At 39.0% G+C, this 17,367-nt stretch overlaps 1 protein-coding gene across 9 annotated transcripts in view; it reads left to right on the top strand.

Annotated features, from left to right (window-relative positions):
• Positions 1 to 3,633: 3,633 nt before the first annotated feature.
• The window catches only part of EYA4 (EYA transcriptional coactivator and phosphatase 4), a 288,680-nt gene continuing 274,946 nt past the window's right edge, over positions 3,634 to 17,367 (top strand). For all 9 annotated transcript variants that reach the window (XM_055264419.2, XM_055264439.2, XM_055264429.2 and 6 more), the window contains exon 1: positions 3,634 to 4,043. The gene's annotated coding sequence lies outside the window, so the exon portion shown is untranslated. The remainder of the gene's footprint in view (positions 4,044 to 17,367) is intronic.

Genomic DNA, 17,367 nt, shown 5'->3' on the forward strand with positions numbered 1-17,367 from the left:
TAGCCTAAAATCTGTTCTTACTAAAGTGATGGCCTGGTTTTTTCCTTAAGGTTGCTTTTAAATGAAATTAAAACAAAAATTATGTTTTGGATTATGAGCTCCTAGAGCGCTTTGTTTGTTTAATTTGACTTATACAAAATCTAATGCCAAAACAGTGCCATGCACGTTTGAAAAATAAACAAATAGTAAATGGTAACTGCAGAGGCATCCCATTCCAGAGGAGTTGGTTAAGGGAATTGCTAATAAATGAATCTTATATTTCCACTATAAAGTCTTATATTTTTTATCTCCCCACTCCTCCCAAAACACATCCCTTTTCAGACTGAGTTGAACATGTACAAATATTCTGAGAGCCTGACTCATGTCATGCAGGGCCCACTGGTGTTTTTGAATCACTTCAAGAATCTGGCAGCAGGTCTCTGACTTCAGTTTCCCCCACGTGTCTTTTTAGGCCCTTTGCATTTCTCCCATTGTTCTACTTTCCCTCTCTTCTTCATTGTCTGTACTGTATTGCACTACTGGGCTAATAGATGCTGGGGAAGGGTAATGAGTAACCGGTACAATATTTCAGGAAAGTGATTTGCTTTTTAATTGTGTACTTATGAATTGTTTGCATTTAACCACAAATAAGATAGTTAAGTAAAACAATAATACATGAATTTTAAAAAGATGCCTCAACTTCAGAGACTTCAAGTATATTTTAGACAAGAAAAGCAATAATTAAATAAGCACAGAATTTAAAAAGTAATACCTCAAAGTAACTTGGACTCAACATTTTGTTCCGGTAATGAAAAGGGGAGGCTTGAAAATATCTCTTGGTGAGCCTGAGGGACATATGGAATGTAATTCTTTAAGCCAATGTTTCTCAAACTGTATATGAGATAATTTCAGGTGGTACATGAAAAATAACTTTTATTTCTACAATATAGATTCCTTTGCAAGATCATCCTCTATTCATGGCGGGTTTTGTTAGTTTTCCATTTATGGTGACTATAAAAAATGTCCTTTATCAGATAAACTTATTTAATAAAAATAGATTATTTAAAGATACATATTAAGTCAATAATATTATAGGTGATATGGCTATAATTATAAAAGTGATATTCAATGTAAATGCTGGAAATAAGACCTCATTTAAGCAAACAATACATTTTTGCCTTTATAACCCTAAAATTCTGTTTCCTATGTTAAACTTATTTCAAATGTGGACTGAAAATTGACATTTTATCTGACACCTAGTGGTGTCCATGTTAATATATGTATATTTAAGACAACTATTAGAAGGTAGTAATATGAAGTCAAATAACTAATATATTATTCTGGATTTTAAAAATAATTTCTGTACATGTATTCTTATCTAGATGTACAAAAAACTATGCAGGAGCAAAGTGACCTTGAGGGCAAGGTCACTGTAACTGAAAAATCTGACTTTAGAAGGGTACAAAGAAACATGCTAAGAAAACCCACCCTATATTTATGTTAACAATATGCTAAAGTATGAATTTTTATTTTATTCAAATTATGCACCTCCCATCTTTATTTGTAGGTGAAACTAGCACATAATGTTTTACGCCAAAACGAAATTCAAAATGTTGTTGCCTTTTGAGGACAGTATTAAATTCATCATTGTACTTAATCCTTACATGATATTTGCTATAGCCACAGAACATTCTTAGACACTATATGATTCACAAAACATTTAAATTGCATATTTGGCTGGTAACATATTACATATTAAAAATAATTAGTATTTTTCTGAATACCATTAATACTAATAATAGCATCGCAGTGACTAAGAGTGGACTTAAATAAAGGCTGGCTTGAAACTCAGGTCTGCCATTTATTAGCAAGCTTCTAAAAATTCTGAGCCCTTAGTTTTCTCACATGGGAAATAGAGAAAATAAATCTGCAAAATTAATTAAATCTGTCCATTGATATTTTTCTCTCCAGTGTATATTAACTGGCATTCCTCGTTAGGCCAGAATGTGCTCTCAACCATGCTCCAAATTCCCTTTGGGCCAACCCCACTGCCAGAACCCTTTCTACCTTGAGAACCAGAAAAGGAAACATTATGCCTGGCAATGCCTACACCCTCCAAAATAAATCTGCAGGAAAGAACACCCAGTAAGTGATGAGAGCAGCAACGACTGCCTTTATCATTTTAAATTTACAACACCACCTTTTCTAGAGCCTCTTGAGCATTGGAGATAATTCCCCACTCATTAAAAAATAAATCGTAACCATAAGTAGTCAGTGTTGATACTGCTTTTGAATTGGACAGTGCTCATATCAGTTGCATAAGACCAACCTAAAGCAGAGGATGAAATCTTTTTTCTGAACTTTTTTCAGAACGTAACTTAGTGAATATATTAAAACTAAACTTTCTTTGAATGGGAGTAATTTCTACGGATTAATCTGTAATCTCTTGGACCACACCTAAGGTAATGTAGAGGTTGTTGTATCATAGGCCTTGTGATTAGAGACCACTGGATTTGTCTTTGGAAAAGTCACTCATGATTCTTTGGGCTTTGGTTTCCTCATCTTTTATACCGGCTTAATAATGACCACCGTAGAGTTGTCATGGAAATTAAATGAACTCATGTACCATAAGTGACCAATACAATCACTGACACTCAGTGATTTATCAACAAATTAAAACATTTATTATCAATATGACAAAGAAGGTGCCGCTAAAATAGACAATAGGTTTTTGGAAGAGGTGATTAAATTGATGCAAAATTTATGGATTGTTTATTCCGTCTACCTTTGCTGTGTCCCCTGGTTGTGGCATACACACGTATGGGTATAGAATCGTAAATCCTATGTAGGCGCGTAATACATGCGCAGAAGGCTTAGGCACGAAATGTCATTTCAGCAATGTGCCTAGGGAAGCTCTGACGCCGCCTTGGAAGTAAGTCGTTGCTGCTTGACCTTTGGGCGTCTGGGAGGGATGCCTATACCTGCACCCAGGACTGGAAGGGGCCCAGGCCTTTCCCAGCACAGCCTATCACCAGACCGCTTAGTCCTTCATAACATATATCTCCACGGAAAACGGTATTTCCTCCCGTCAGAAAAAGCGCCCCAGTCTGGTCTGGGTTGGTTTTTATTTCACGTTGTTGCAAGTAGGCGAAGTCCCTTCTGTCTCCTCCCTTGGGGTAAGTGGAAAGGAGTCCGGCAGGGGGCCCGCAGTGGCCTGCACAGGGGAACTGGGTAGCGAGAGAGTTCCAGGCAATTCCAGGGGCTGCCCCACAGAAGCAGGTGGGGATCGACAGTGGCTTTCCGGCCCAGGCAGGAGAGCGCGGTCGCGGGTCCCTCCCCTCAGCCTGGAGGCTGCAGCCGCTCGAGTCGGCCCGGGTGGGGGCGGGGTGGGGGCGGCGCGGAGGGCACGGAGATTACGGCGGCGCCACCCGGGACATCCAGGGCCCTGAGGCCCTGGGCAGTCCCCACGCGAGATCGCAAACCATGACAATAGGCAGTCACCCGAGGTCAAATAAAAACGGGGTGGTTCCCCCGCGCGCCGCCGACCCCAGCGTCCCTGGCGGCCTCCCGAGCCCGCAGTAGCCGGTGGAGACGTCGCCCCCGCCCCACCTCCCTGCGCAAGTGCGAGGCTGCCCGCAGCGCGGCGCACGCTCCGGTCGTTCCCGGCTTCCGCGCAAAACTTCCATCCTGTCCACGTGAAGTTGTCGCTGCCTTAGAGAGGGGGAAAGAGCTGCGGGAAAAGCTGGGGAGTGACGACTGCGGCGGCTGGGCGCGCTCTCTCTTTTTGTTTTCTTCTCCTTTCCCTCCTGTGGCAGTCCGGAGTTTTGGCTCCACTCCTTTCCTCCTCTACCTCGGAGCCGGCTTCTCCCCCCGCCCCGCTTCTCCCCCGCTTGTGTACGCTATTTGTTGTGGGGTGGCCGAAGGGGATGTCCTGTTTTCACCAGAGGCACAGCGCGAAGGGGAAACTTCGACACTGGAAGGAACGAGAATAAATACTTAATTACGGAGCACTGAACCGCGGTGGGACAGACACTTCGGGAACCCGAGGCGGACCAGGCGACGAGGTGAGTGTCCCCTTCTTCCAACCCCCGCCCCAGGGCTTCCGGGGGAGCCTGAGTTGAGAGAACCCCCAAACTTTCCGGGAAAGTGCGCGAGGCTCCGCCGGGGACGCCGAGCGCTGGGGACTGAGGACGCGCAGCTGGACGGTGCGTGGGCGCCTGAGTCCCCGGGGGGCGCTTGGAGGCCGGGTGCCCCACGCCTGAGGGTCCGGGTCGCTCGGACCGTAGCGGTGCTCTCTGCCCTAGAAGACGTCCCCAAGCCCCAAGGGTCCCTTCCGAGCCTGCCTGTCCCTTCCGGGGTCGGCGCGGAGCCTGCGCGTAACGGAGTTCATCCAGCAGTCCAGCGCGCGGCTTCTACCTGCACCCCGCCTCCACCTGGCAGAGGCGCGCGCATCGGGGTCTCCCCCACATCTTTCTTATGACGTGTATTACTTTCTGATGACCGCCTAGATGGTCCAGGCGCGAGGATGCTGACCCAGAGTCCTTCGGAGGGTCACAGGCGCCTGGGCTTTCCCGGTGCCGGGTGCGTGTGTACTTTAAAGGCTCGCGTTCTAATCTCCAGGCACTGATCGGGCTTTTCAACTGCGGCGATTCCACTTTAATAGTTTTTATGTGGCGTGGACTGAATGTCTCCTGCAGTTTGCCAGGGTCGGTGAAATTAGAGGCGCCTTGTCAGAGCAGTCGCGTTCATTGGGTCGAGTAGCGGGTGCCATGGAAGGCTTATAACTTCTCCAAGGGAAGGGACCTGACTGGGGAGAGCAGGTTTTTCTCTCCTTCCAAGCCTGCTGGGTCGGGGGAGGCTGTGGGACTTGAAATGGTTCGGATTTTTAGCGTGGTGAAGCGAGGTTTGGAAGTAGACGTGTGTGTGCTTGTTTTATTCTGCGCCGCACAGCAACCCGAACTTTCGTTTGGTAGCACTTGAAAGAGTTTTCTCCCTTTGTCTGCGAGATTCTGAACAGCTCGGAGCGATTAGGGAATTTGCGGACCGAGTCCGGTGGCGAAAGCGGAGAGCGCAATTTAATTTTTGTCATCTCTTCCCTGCTTGGCGGGGCAGTGTCTCCCTTCACCAGCACCCCTCTTTCTCCTTCCTATGAAGACAACGGATTTGCGCCTGGGGTGAGAGTGTGTGCGGGAGAGTGGTGTCACCGCGTCCTCTGCGCCTCTCCTGGCCATCCCGAGCGGGCCTAGAGAGTCATTCATGAATCTTAACCTGAGGGCAGGGGAGGAAGGTGCAGGTCCCTCTACCCTTTCTGCCAAGGTGCAGAATAGCGCCCGGGCGTGTGTTTTGGTTCCAGAGCAGTTCCACGTGGAGTAACTCCGTGTGTGTGTGTTGTGTACTTGATCTGTGAGGAGGTAACAGGAGTCTGGTGTTCAAACCCAGTGGGCCGTTGGCCCATTAGTTTGCTTTCCTGGCTGTCATTACAGACACTTCCAAAATCTGATACCTAAGAGAACCAACAGGTTAGGTTTCACATTAAGGGCTCATACTTAACAGTTTTCTTTCTCCCTTACCCCTTTTGGCTTGGCACCCTGGGATCAACGTAATTGTTGGAGCGAAATACATCTCCTGGAATATGGCATTTTGTTTCTCTTCTCATCTGCGGCTACATTGTGAACCCTCGGGTGTTTGTCAGTTTCAGTGCGGGCTCCTGCGGGATTTAGGTGGGAGTCTTAGGAGCGTTTAACAACCGCGGGCTCCCCATCAACAGCTTCTGAAGTTTCACTTACATGTAGGTGACTGACAGGATTGAAAGTTGACGATGGTTTTTTTGTTTGTTGCGTTGTTTTTGTTTTTAAAACCTTAGGGAAAGGATTGTACTTGAATTCCTTTCCCGGGTACGGTTTGGTTTTAAGCAGAATCAGTGCCTCTTTTTTTTGTCTTTTAAAATGTTATTGGCAATCTTAAACCTGAAGAACCAAAAACTAGAGGGGGCGGGGAGAGAATCCCCCCCAAAAATATTTGATACGTGATACGGAGCGTTTTAGGAGACTGCATTCAAAGACATTTGTGTATTTTTAAAAATAACATTATCCCAAGAAACAAAAAGCAGTAGTAACAAGAGACAGACTGTTTTGTGTGGAGCAAGACTGCCAGAATCTGATTTTTATGGCAACAATATCGGAAGCAGATATAACTACACCCACATTTATTGTTATAAACCGTAAAAATAGTTTGTTCCACCTGATTAAAAGTTGTAAGTCATTCAAAGTTAAACCCATATTTAGAAATGACTGTACAAGAATGTTAAAACCTTTGACAGCTACAGCTTTGAAAGCAACATAATTAGATTTGTTGAAAATGGCTCCTTTCTCTGATTATTAGGGATATGTACTTGTCTTTCATAATAAGTAAAGGTCTACAATCAATATGGTTTTCAAAAGCCTGTTTTCCTTTGTAAATTTCCTGAAAATAGTATGTTTCAATATTTAAAGACCATTGTAACTACCAGTTGGTTCACAATTATAACTAAAATAAGATTTACTCAGTTGTTTTCTTTTTATTAGTATTTATTGAATATTTGAAATTGAATTTCTCATTTCCAAAATAAAACGTTTCACATATATGTATGTATTCACAATTAACACTTCTTTTAAGTAGTATGTTTAAGTTTTAAAAATTTTAAAATCTTAAGATTTGTATAAAAAGGAGTGATTGTATAAAAAGGAATAATAATAATTATTAATTGTTAAGAAAAATAGATGCTGAATTTCAGAGGGTTTCTAGAAGCTGGAGAAAAAAATTGCATAGAAGTTTCTTTTTTGACGGGTGACTGGCAGATGAGTTACTTGTCATTTTGCTGTAATTTATTTTTTTTCTTTTAATAAGGCTCTTTGGGTTAAAAAAAAGAAAAACAAGTTCTCCATTTCTAAGAGTTTCCTTTTTATTTATGTTGTACTTCGGGGTGTAAATAAATTTTACATAGCCACGGGAAATAGAGTATCCAATTTCATGTTTTCAATCTCTGTTGCAAGCTCTAAATGAGTGATGTCGTGTCTAAAAATATATTTATATGGCTTGATATTTCATTTTAAAATTTTATGCACTGGAATTAGATTATTTAGAATTTTTAGAAAGGTAGAATGATAGAAAGACCATGACTATTGTTATAAAAAGTTAGAATGTTAGGAAGTTCACATTCTAACTTTCAAATAATCAAACTTATTTTGCCCCACAAAACCTCACAGTTTTTATACAGATTTCAAGAAGAGGGGAGATAATCTTTTTCAATACTTAGTTAAGCGTTAAGTAATTTAAGAATTCAAGTATGTATTATGCTTTCTCATTATCATTTTTTTCTATTAGGTAAATGCAAGAACACTGGACATTCTGTAAAAACAGGCCCCTCTTTATAAGGAGTTTATTCACCATAGTTCTGTATTGCAGCTGCTGATCATATTTCATGGAGCTGTTAAAGCACTTAAAACCTAAAATTAGGTACTGTCTGGTTGTAAATATTTCAGATCACTTATTTGAGAAATAAATAGAAAAGCGTGCTATCGAAAGTAGGAGACGTTTTGAATCCTCTCATTGAAGAGCTGAACAAACCTCTATCAAAACACCTTCTTCTTTTTTCAGTGAGAATATAATCTTGACAGTTTCTTTTTCTAAATGGGTATTATTCTTACATGTACTAAATGCTAAACTCTTATAACGTGCCTCCCCGTAGAGTATCTTAAACTAATTATATTCAGAAATACAGTTGGGGGATTTTATTACAATGGTTACTAGGTGAAGGAAATCAACACCAGGGGAATGGGGTGGCATTGCAGTGTACCTGCTTCTCTCATGAATTTTTCCTGCTAAACTAAGAAATGACATGCTGTTTCAGGCATTTGCCCTGGAGATGGGTGAGATGCAGTATGTGTAATACTGCATCTTATAGTTAGATGTGTTTTAATGAAGGGGACACTGCATAGTCATTAAATCATTTCTGGAGCCAAACTTGGTGTCATTTAGCTTGAACTTAAGTGGAAGAAAATGAACAAGAGTTACACATTCAAAAGAAGTACAAGCAACTTTGATTGCTTTTAAGAGGTTTGAAGACTTTGTAAACATTACTGTCACTCAATATTGCTTGTGGAGCTGTACATTAATATATGCTTTGGTGATATGTCATTTTATGCTTGAAATTTGTCATTTTTAGTGTTTCTCCGTCCATCTTTTTATTAGTAAAGAGATACTGAAAATGAACACCACTATTCTTACTCCCCTAACCCCTTTCACACCTCCAGAAAAAGAGATGAAACTGATTAATTTAAAATAGAAACCATTTTGTGCTATCAAAACCACATTTATATAGTGATTTGAGACAGTTTCAGACAGTGCACCTCTGAGTCTCACTGTAACCTTTTTTGTCATTGAAAGGTGCTAATTGATCTTAGGGCACTGACACAATAGTATAGTTTGATATTTGAAACCTTTCGGAGTTGGTCTGGCCCTTTTCTTACCCTGAGATTTCAGTGCAGGGATGATGAAGAAAGACACCATTCTAAAATACCAGAAATTCTTATTTTTTTCCAATATGAAATGTTTTAATACAGCATGTTCATATTTTTAAAGCTTTTATTTACATATAGTAAGTAAATTTATTTTAACATACTTTTGAACTGTAGGAGAAAGACCTATATGTTCTATCGTGTAAGAATTTTTTAGTTTTTTTTTTTTCTGCACAGGTAGTTTATTTAGGTTATAATTTTTAGGCAAAATCTGATTCCTATTATCACATGAATATTTTCAAAGTGAAATTGCATTAAACCAATGTGGAATAGCTTTTGTATCACCAAGGCGTATATTAACGTAGATGTCAAATATGAGAGCATATTTTCTTGAGTATATTTATATGCTAAAGTGTATTTTTAAATAAAAGTGGTCACTTTAGTCTTTAGATAATTACAATTTGGCTGTCATTATTAATATAATATTAATCACTATCACCATCATAACGTCATAGCTAGCATTTACTCAGGAATTTCGTGCAAAACACTGTTTTAAGCATTTATATGGATTAGCTAATTTTAATCTTCTTAACTGTGCCGTAAATTAGGTACTTTTGTTATTCCTGTTTTACAGATAAGGAAGCTGAGACCCAGTCATTCAGCACAGTGGAGCCAGGATCCTAACTCCCCAGTATGAGGCCAGCACCGTTATCCTTAAGCATGTGCTGGGCACTTGCTTCCATCAGTCATATACCACCATTTTTAGGTGGTACCTGAACATTTTGTTTTAATAATACTTATATTTTATGTAAGGATAACTAGATATTAGAAAAATTTGTTAAATTTTGTATTAAACCTGTAATTTCATGGGCAATATTGTTTGAGACAAGACCAAAAAAAGTATTAAAGTCAAAGAAAAAAATTAAGTATCTGAAGAAACATATTAAGTAACAGTGAACAAGAATATGGCCTAAATAATCACAGTCATGAAGGCTGGACAGCAAATGACTGAATTTGGAGAAATGCTATATTTTGTAATGTTTCCCAATTATCAAGAACTTATGACCAGATCTTTTAAATATTTAACTCACATGTAGAATCTTCCTTTGCTTTTCAGGCCTTATCCAAATTGGTTAAATGTTATCAACTTTGTATTTTCTTTGTTTTTGTTTTTTGTTGTTTTAATGCTGGTTTTGAATCTCAAATCTGCACATTTATGTTGAACCAACTAATAAGGCTTGAAGAGTTAAAAAGTGCATGATGGACATCTGGAGGCAGGTTTAAATTATAATGGAGCTGCCCATATTATGGAAATACATTCAATTTATCTGGTTATCGCATGTGTAAGGTTTTCTCTAGGTAAACACTTTTGTTTTGCTGTTAATAACCTGTTTTACAATTTTATAGTATTTTTCCACTGAAGCAGTGGTTTTCATTTTTTTATTTACTTATATACTCAGCCACGGATCCTTTCATTTAAATGGAAACTGACGATATGCCCAGTAGAGAAATGTGTCACTGCTCTAGGTGAAGCAGGATGTAGGTGGCCTGAGAATGACTCACCAACAGTACCCTCTCACGGTGGCCACCTCTGGAATTCTCTCTAAGTGTCTTCAGTGTATGGAAACTGCTGCAAAAAAATTCAAGTCTTCTGACAAAAGGGGTTAATTCAGAGTACCTGCTCTAACATGTTCATGTGGCATCACTAAAAAATAGACTGTCAGATACTGTAAAATATCTCCCCAGTGTGATATATCAGCAGAAAGGTGTGTCTACTCTCCCTTATATAACTTGAGTATCCTTATTAACCAGTCTTCAAATTCGATTTAGCACTGAGAAAATTAAAACTGATCAAAATGTTCCCTATGTGTAGTTACAGGTCTGAATGCGGCACAAAGGACTTGTACCTGCAAAGATTGACTTTATTAATTAGAACATCTTTCCTCCTTTAAAGACTTTAAGAAGAAACACCAGCAGTGGCCTAACTTGACATGACTTTAGATTTTCCGTAAATTATTGCTACTATTTCTGTTATCCTTTCCCCCTTTCTTTTTAAAATGAAAAGGACATTTCTTGTGAAAGACTACAATTAAATCATAAAAATTTACATTCATGTGCCATTAAGTTTAATTCTACTCACAAAAGCAACAGCACAGAGTTTGAAATTCTATCCCTAATCAAGTAGGTGTACCACATACCGGGAGGGCTCATTATCCACAAGGTCATATATACAATTCACAGACCTCTGCATATACCCAACGGAGTGATCTATTCATTACATTTCACCTCTGACTTTGAACTCCCTAATGTTAAAAGATTTGAAAAGAACTGAATGTTCTGATTAAGAGATTGAATATTTCTAACTTAATGTTTTCAGTATGTTGAAAGTGATGATGACTTGGGGGAATCAGCAGATCTCTACATTACTTAATTCTTTTCACTTATATTTGAATGCAAATATATATTCGTGTATGGTTATGACTCAAGTCATTCTCGCGAAATTTAATGACGTAGTAGGTGAATCACATTCAGATTTCCTTTTGTAGGTTTTCCAGTAATCTCAAACAATGCTTCTAGTAGGTAACTTAAGCATGCAAACCTCAATAAACCGTTTGTCAAGAACGGCAATTCTACTGTTTTTTTTTTTTGGCATTAACTTTATTTGATAAGATGATGCTACTGTTATTTTTCTTAGTTGACTCATGAAGAATTTTAATTTAGGTCTAGTTTTTTCCCTTAATTGTTGGCTTCAGTTTTTAAAGGTTTCATTCATGAAAATGGTTAGCAAAGTTGTGGGTATTTGGTAAATGCTTGTTAAATGCTTTTTCATTATCAGTGTTGCTGAAGACTTGCAAAATTAGAGTGGGATGGATAGATTTCTTTTCTACTCTGCATAGCTTTGAAGACTTTGGAGCTTTTATTGTATTCTTACATTTTTACATACCATTCCCAGGAATATTTAGAGAGATGATCATTGTAACCAAGATCACAGGTTTAATCCTCAGGTATTCAAATTAGCTTTAGGTGGACAATTGTCCTATACACACTTGTTCATATTAATGTCTTTGTCATAACAAGTATAGTTATAATATCTTGATGCCTCTCCTGGGGGCCCATTCTGGACTGTGTTGGAGCTGTCTCTAACACTCTCTCCCATCCCTAAGATATTCAACCACATTTGTTCATGATTTTTATTAGGTCCCTCCTGGACTTAAAATTCCTTAAAAAATTTGCCTGCTGCCTAGAGGGCAAATTCCAAAATTCTCTGCAGGGAAGATAACCCTTCACGCTGAGAACCTTGCTCAGGTTGCTCTTCTCATCTCTTACTCTCCACTCGCAACAACTCTCTTTTCCAGCTATATGGAAAACTGCAGTTCTCGAATACACATTGGACATTTCCACTTCATTTCTTTGTGCGTGGAATGCTTTTTCTCTGGAAAACATCGCCCCTCTCCTCCTGCAAATATCTTTTCTACTGCTTTTTCAATACTTAAGGCGCAAAACGTTACCTCCTCTGATAAGTTCCTCTGACCTCCAGAGTCTGAGTTGGACGTTTCTTTTTCGTTACTCTCAGAGCATCCAGCTTCTACATTTAACATAGCCCTTGCCACATTGAAATGTAATAGATTACATTAGTCTAAATCCTGCTTTAAGCTGAGAATTTACTGGAAGGATTAGCTGTATTTGTCATTTCTGTATCGCTAATGCACAGTGCACTGCTGGACATATAGTCAGTAGGTAGTTGTTATATTCCCATTGAATGAATGAGTAGAGGGACTGGGAACGAGAGCAGAGATTGTGACACTGAACATCGCCTCCTTGAGACTGGGAACAGTGAGAAGGGCAGTGACCATTACAAGGTGGGACTACCTCAATAACAACCTCAGGGGTTTTTGGTATAAACCCAGTCGAATTGCAGCTGTGAATCCAGGCCTAGGTTATATGTATGTATACGTGAATGTAGAAATGTGTTTATTTCTTACCACTGGGAAGTCAGTGATCTGGTGGATAAGCCAAGGATCCTGAAAATCTCTGGCGATATGGTAATTTCACAGTACTTGAAATCTGAGAGACTCAGTTCTTCTTATAGCACAGAGAGTAAGTAGAAAGAATATGGGGGCTGGGTGTGGTGGCTCACACTTGTAATCCCAGCACTTTGGGAGGCCGAGGCGGACGGATCACCTGAAGTCAGGAGTTCGAGACCAGCATGACCAACATGGCAAAATCTCGTCTCTATTAAAAATACAAAAAATAGCTGGGCGTGGTGGTGGGTGCTTGTAATCCCAACTACTTGGGAGGCTGAGGCAGGAGAATCACTTGAACCCAGAAGGCAGAGGTTGCAGTGAGCCGAGATCGCACCATTGCACTCCAGCCTGGATAACAGAGTGAGGTTCCATCTAAAAAAAAAAAAAGGAAGAATACGGAGCCAGGCCACTAGGGTTCAGACTTCAGCTCTGACGTTGACGAGTTTGTAACATCAAGGACATTACTGACACAGATTTGTTTCAGTTTCTCATGTGTAACAGAACATGCCTCATGGGGTTCTGATGAGAATTCAATGAGTAAATATATGTAAATATATTTAGAGTAGTGCTTGATAGGAGTATCAGTTATTATTACTATGATTGGGTATCTTTCATTAGATTACCCCCGAATGTTCCAGAGATATTTAGAGCTGAAGGTCTTTTTTGGGGGGCTATGGATTGGTGACCATAAATGGAGTGTCCAGTAGTCCAAGTATAAATTAGATACTGTGGGTCATCTTGGCAAATCCAAGGTTGTATTTGGAGCCTTAAGAGAAGACACTATAGGTGCTCAACAGTTGGCATTGGCCATTTACGTTGTGTAGTAGTATTTCTTTTATTAAATATTTCTGCATACAGTAATCTAGATTTTTTTAGAGCTTTAATCTGTGTGGTTCCTCAACTACTTTAAGCAATTATAAGCACATTGTATAATGGTAGTACTTTATAGCCAATATTTAAGTTTCCTCAGTTGCTTTTTTTTCAGCCTTAAGGTACCAATTATGAGAATTTGTATAATTTTCAATAGTCAGTGGGCTTGATGAACTCAATGTAAACTTTTTAAAAGGTAGTTTTACATATTGCTATGATTCTTACCTTTAGAGAGACAGTAGGAGGTTATTAGTATCTCTACTTATAGAATTTATCACTTGGTCCTTGGATTCAGATATAATGGCTATGTGGCAGGATGGGGCTGAAGGAAAAAGGAAAGTTAAAATATTAATTGTCAAGGTCTCATTTTTACAGCTTATCTGGAACTGCTACCAGGTGTATCTGTATAGTTTTAAAAATGATAATATTAATGTTGTACCTGAATTCTTCAGTATATTTAAATAAGAGTTTTTCAAGCTCTGGTTATTGACATTTTGGGCTGGATAATTTATTCAGGGAATACTGTCCTGTGCCTGGTAGGGTGCTTAGTGGCATCGCTGGATGACAGGGACCCTCCCTCCCCTGGGTAATGATGGTGTCCCCAGACATTGTCTGGGAGCAAAATTGCCTCTTCTTGAGAACCCATAACCTAAGCAGATCTTAATATCATTTGATATAGTCAAAAAACTCCCAGGGCTCTGCATAAGAGGATTGTTCTATTTCCAGTCGAGTGTGGAGAATCCTAATACCTTCCTCCCAAGTTTAAACAAGAAGTCAAATAATTCTCATTAGTCTGTGTTGATAGATTAACTTTGCACAGAGGGGATTTACAGATAAGCTTCACACAGATTGACCATCTCTAGCATATTTTCCTTTTCTGGAAATAATATGTGAGTGGGAGTAACAGAATACCTGGGAGAGAGTATGTGGGAAGTAAATATTTATTTGAATCATCTATGTGTCTGTTCTTCTGGTTATTTGTCAGTAGATACTTTGGATTTATTTTTAAATAATGACCATTGCCTTTCCATTTCTGTGGGTAAATATTCAGTAATAAGAAACTTTTACTTTATTTAGCCTGTAGTGTTAGAAAAGGTAAAGTTACCGATAATCACAACTGCTCAAGATTAAAATACTTAATGAGTTAAATTATTTGTTCATTTGTAATGAGAAATTTTCAAAAGAATTATGTGTAGCTTTCAGTTGTAACCACAAGTTCAAGATCTTGAGTTAATAACATTTGTACAGCTGGAAGAAAGTAAAAATAAATATATTGCATGTAAAAACTCTCTTTTGTGAATTCTCAGATCCAAACTTTTAAGTTCTCATTCTATGGGTTTGATGTTGACCGATGCATTTTATCTATGAAATGATATATAATTGATGTAAGTAAATTTGTCTGTTGTTTGGGCACCACCCTTACATAATTTAAGCGTATATGAAAGACATTTCAAAAATCACTTGAACAAAATTGGAACAATAATGTTCACATAAAGTGAGAGACGATAACTTTTCCCATATGAGTTTTGGGTTGAATTTCAAAATTATTCTGAAATATGAAACATTAATATTATAAATATATGATTAGACTAATTTTCTTAAGAGTTCTAAACAGTAGATAATTTTTATCTTATTAGAAATTGCAAAGATACTTGAAATTCCACACATATGCATTGTCTAATTTAGTGGTTTTACTTTAATTGTATTAGGTAGATAATCATGGAAGCAGTCAGACTAACCTGGAGATTTCACATCATTTACTAATTGATGCCTAAGTAGGCAGGGTAGAGGTACTTGAAAACACACACACACACACACACACATACACTCTCACACTCACTCTTTCTCTCTCTCTCTTTCTCTCTCATTTCCTTTAATTTGTGCTTTAATTTTGAAATGTGTGCTTAGGTGGCAAAGTGGCTGCAAATACAGCATACTGTGTTTGACCAAAATATTTTTCTGTTTCCTAGGTAGAGAAGGACCCTGCATAGCTCCTTGTTAGCAGAGAGATAAAGTGGGTGCTGGGTAACCCAATGACAGGTGGGGGCCATTCTCGGGGAGTGTTGTGGAGAATTTGAGACAGGGGTTTAAATCACAGACAGTGGAGGAGAGTTCTGCTTCATTCATGGACAGGAAGTCCAAAGAAGGCACAGCAAACCACAGGTCCATCCAGGCTCTTTATGCCAGATATTGAACAGGAAGCCTAGTGGCCCTTTAGTTACTGGAGAACAGCCAAAAACCCAGAGGTTCTATTTTTCCAAATGAGCACTTCCTGGGTTCATAAATCAAAGAACCCCACAGAGTATTCAAGTCACATATCTCCTTTCTCGGGTTGATTCTTTGTATAGTGAGTCCTAATGCGGTAAGACTTACTTATGAATGTTTTATTTCTTATAATGCCATCAGTCACTTCCTTTTTTTCTCCCTGGCATATTCTCACCACCCTTATCCTCCATGGCCCCAACTCCCTTAACCTACTTGCCTAGTACTCTTTTGCTGCCTATCTGGACAAAAAAAAAAAAAAAAAATCTCATCTTTCAAGGCTTAGCTCAAATGTCACCTCCTCTGTGAAGCCTTCCTTAAGGCTCAGGCAGAATTAATTCTTTTCTCTGTGTAATACCATAGCACTTTTTTTGGACTATTAATATAACAGCACATTGTGTTGGGGCTCATTGTATGTGTCTGTCTTCTAGAGAGACTTTGAACTCACAGAGGAGAGAGATCATATCGTTTTCCCTCTGTAACCTCAACACCTGGGGATATTGATGGAAATTAAGTGACTGCACTATTCCATGCCCATCTTTAAAGGGCATTAGGTCCCAAACCAGACATCTGCAAAGGATGAATCCTGCTTACTTTTTGGAAAACTGGTTCTCTTTTGCTTGTGGTCATGAAAGCTGGTTTATTGGTTATTTTCTACTCCAACTTATTTAAAGCCTCATTTGTACCAAAGTATTACTGATTTTCTAGTGGAAAAAAAGGTATGTCCGTCATACATTGGTATTTTCAATAAACTAACATTTAAAAGACAGATTTCTCATTGAGGTTTATGGTCTTCATAATTCTAGTTTTCTCCAGAAACAAACCTTGATCTCTTTGGTTGCCTTCTGCTAAGATCGATTTCATGTTATTTTGAAGAATTTTTAACCCTCAGAATTATAGATTTCATTTGAGAGAAAGCATGTTCTGTATTTGTTTGTGTCAGTGTTTCAAAATGTGAGGACCAAAAATCCCAGATGTATCTATTAAAAATATATGTGGCCTTTTGGTGAGGGAAATTACATCTTTTTTTTTCAGGCACAATTGAGGAAGGAAAAAAATTTTGTTTAGTTTTTAGTGGTTTGTTTTTAGGCATTTTCCATACAAAGATGAGCAAGACACTTCAAAAACCACCAGTTTGCTTATTTAGGGGGGAAAATCTTCCTATGTCCAAAAATAACATTAAATTAAGATTATTGTTTCCAATAGTTTCAAAAATTGTGGTTTTATTTTTTTGTATGAGTCATTTTTTCGCATAGTGCAGTACATGATTGCACTACGTCATGACAAAGCATATTTGCTCTATGTTTCAGTGGGTCACTTTATCAGAGTCAGATGATCAGATCAGAAGAGAGATCTAGCCTAACCCTTCCATTTTGCAGATAAGATGCTGTATTATGTGACCTTAAGACCTTAAGTCATTTACTCAGAACAAAACAACAAAAAAAGAACTTCATGCTGGGGACACCTCATGCTCCCAACTCTACATCTTACCACTTTATTTTTATTTGTTTGTTTCTGATGAGGAGTTGAGAAAGCTGGAATCAGACTACCTTTGTGTATATCCAGGCTCTGCCACTCATCAGCGATGTGACTTTGGTCGTGTAATTTTCTGAGTGGCTGTAAGCCATAGTTCCAGCATGTGTACATGGGGAATAATAACAGTACTCGCCTCATGGAGTTGTAAGGAATAACTGAATTTATGCAGGAAAGACACTTGGTTCAGTGCCTGGCCCACT

Source organism: Symphalangus syndactylus, chromosome 2, assembly GCF_028878055.3.
Source record: "Symphalangus syndactylus isolate Jambi chromosome 2, NHGRI_mSymSyn1-v2.1_pri, whole genome shotgun sequence".
Lineage (NCBI taxonomy): Eukaryota > Metazoa > Chordata > Mammalia > Primates > Hylobatidae > Symphalangus > Symphalangus syndactylus.